General features: G+C 44.4%; 1 pseudogene; it reads left to right on the top strand.

The window, feature by feature from the left end:
* Positions 1-702: 702 nt before the first annotated feature.
* Positions 703-2,285, top strand: LOC102389448 (annotated as a pseudogene).
* Positions 2,286-2,691: the final 406 nt, after the last annotated feature.

Genomic DNA, 2,691 nt, shown 5'->3' with positions numbered 1-2,691 from the left:
TGGATCACCAGGGAAGTCTCCATGGTCAAATGATTGTAAATGATTTTTGACAAAGATGCAAGGACCTCAATGGGAAAAGGACAGTCTTCTCAACAAGTGGTGTTGGAAGGCTTCCCTGGTGGTCCAGTGATTAAGAATCTACCTTGTAATGCAAGGGACACCAATTTGATCCCTGGTCTGGGAAGATCCCACATGCCATGGGGCAACTAAGCCTGTGTGCCACAACTACTGAGCCTGGGCTCTCGAGCCCAGGAGCCACAAATATCCTACGCGCTACAACTACTGAAGCCCATGCAGCTAGAGTCCGTGCTCCACTGAGAGAAGCCACTGCAATGAGAAGCCCACACACGTACCCAGAGAGTAGCCCCCACGTCCCACAACTAGAGAAAGCCCATGTGCAGCAATAAGACTCACCACAGCCAAAAAAATAAAAATAAAAAAATAAATCTTAAAAAAAAAACAAGTGGTGTTGGCAAAACTGAATATCCATATGCAAGAAAGGGAGGTTGGACCTTTACATCACCTACAACAATGGACTCAAAATGGATTCAAGACCTAAGTGGAAGAGTGAAACTATAAAACTCTTAAAATATTACAATATAGGAGAGAATCTTCATGCCATTATACCTGGCAATAATTATTTGGATATGATGTCAGAAATACAGGCAACAAAAGAGAAAATAGATAAATTGGACTTCACAATTAAAAACTTTAGCTTTTTTACAACGGGTTTGCTGCCAGGACACATGTGTCGTGAAAAGCACCATTAAACCTAGGCAAAAATGGGAAAGGAAAAGACCCATATCAACATCGTTGTCATTGGGCATGTAGATTCAGGAAAGTCCACCATGACTGGCCATCTGATCTACAAATGTGGTGGGATCGACAAGAGAACAGTTGAAAAGTTCAAGAAGGAGGCTGCCGAGATGGGAAAGCGCTCCTTGAAATATGCCTGGGTCTTGGACAAACTGAAAGCTGAACGTGAGCGTGGTATCACCACTGATATCTCCCTGTGGAAATTTGAGACCAGCAAGTAGTATGTTAGCATCATTGATGCCCCAGGACACAGAGATTTCATCAAAAACATGATTACAGGCACATCCCAGGCTGACTGTGCTGTCCTGATTGTTGCTGCTGGTGTTGGTGAATTTGAAGCCGGTATCTGCAAGAACGCACAGACCCGTGAGCATGCCCTTCTGGCTCACACTCTGGGTGTGAAACAACTAATTGTTGGAGTTAACAAAATGGATTCCACTGAGCCACCCTACAGCCAGAAGAGATATGAGGAAATTGTTAAGAAAGTCAGCACCTACATTAAGAAAATTGGCTACAACCCCAACACAGTAGCATTTGTGCCAGTTTCTGGATGGAGTGGTGACAACGTGCTGGAGCCAAGTGCTAACATGCCATGGTTCAAGGGATGGAATGCCACCCAAAAGGACGGCAGTGCCAGTGGAACCACCCTGCTTGAAGCTCTGGATTGCATCCTGCCACCAACTCGCCCAGCTGACAAACCCTTGCATTTCCCCCTCCAGGATGTCTATAAAATCAGTGGTATTGGTACTGTCCCTGTGGGTCGTGTGGAGACTGGTGTTCTCAAACCTGGCACGGTGGTCACCTTTGCTCCAGTCAATGTGGCAACTGAAGTGAAGTCTGTAGAAATGCACCATGAAGCACTGAGGGAAGCCCTTCCTGGGGACAATGTGGGCTTCAATGTCAAGAACGTGTCTGTCAAAGATGTTCGTCGTGGCAATGTGGCTGGTGACAGCGAAAATGACCCACCCATGGAAGCACTGGCTTCACAGCTCGGGTGATTATTTCGAACCATCCAGGCCAAATCAGTGCTGGATATGCACCTGTGCTGGATTGTCTCACAGCTCACATTGCTTGCAAGTTTGCTGAGTTGAACGAGAAGACTGATTATCATTCTGGGAGAAAGCTGGAAGATGGCCCTAAATTCTTGAAATCTGGTGACGCTGCCATCGTTGATATGGTTCCTGGCAAGCCCGTGTGTGTCGAGAGCTTCTCTGACTATCCTCCCTTGGGCCATTTTGCTGTGCATGATATGAGACACACAGTCACTGTGGGTGTCAAAGCAGTGGACAAGAAGGCAGCTGGAGCTGGCAAGGTCACCAAGTCTGCCCAGAAAGCTCCGAAGGCTAAATGAATACTATCCCCAATACCTGCCACCTCAGTCTTAATCAGCAGTGGAAGAACCATCTCAGACTGTTTGTCTCAATTGGCCATTTAAGTTTAATAGTAAAAGACCGGTTAATGACAACAATGCACTGTAAAACCTTCAGAAAGAAAGGAGAATGTTTTTGTGGACCCTATGTTTTGTGTGTGGCAGTTTAAGTTATTAGTTTTTAAAATCTCTACTTTTTAATGAAAACAACTTGACCAAAAATCTGTTACAAAATTTGAGACCCATTAAAAAATGTTCAGTGAGAAACCTGTGTCTTCTTTTGGTCAACATTGTAACTCCCTATAGTACTACTTTGGTAAGAGTTGCTCATAACCTATTTCTGGTGAAACAATTTTTGATTTATAGGTTTGTATTTCTAGGGTGGAGCTTAAGGTTTGTTAACCTTGTGTTGAGAACGCATCTGTTTTAATCACATCTTAAGCATTGGTGCAACACTTTCTAGGTTAGGACAGATGAGCAAAGAGTAACTGTGTTTTATATGTAAG

The sequence above is a fragment of the Bubalus bubalis genome, chromosome 2, assembly GCF_019923935.1.
Source record: "Bubalus bubalis isolate 160015118507 breed Murrah chromosome 2, NDDB_SH_1, whole genome shotgun sequence".
NCBI classification, from domain to species: Eukaryota; Metazoa; Chordata; class Mammalia; order Artiodactyla; family Bovidae; genus Bubalus; species Bubalus bubalis.
The sequence above is the reverse complement of the archived record's forward strand: the minus strand, read 5'-3'. Positions and strand labels throughout refer to the sequence as shown.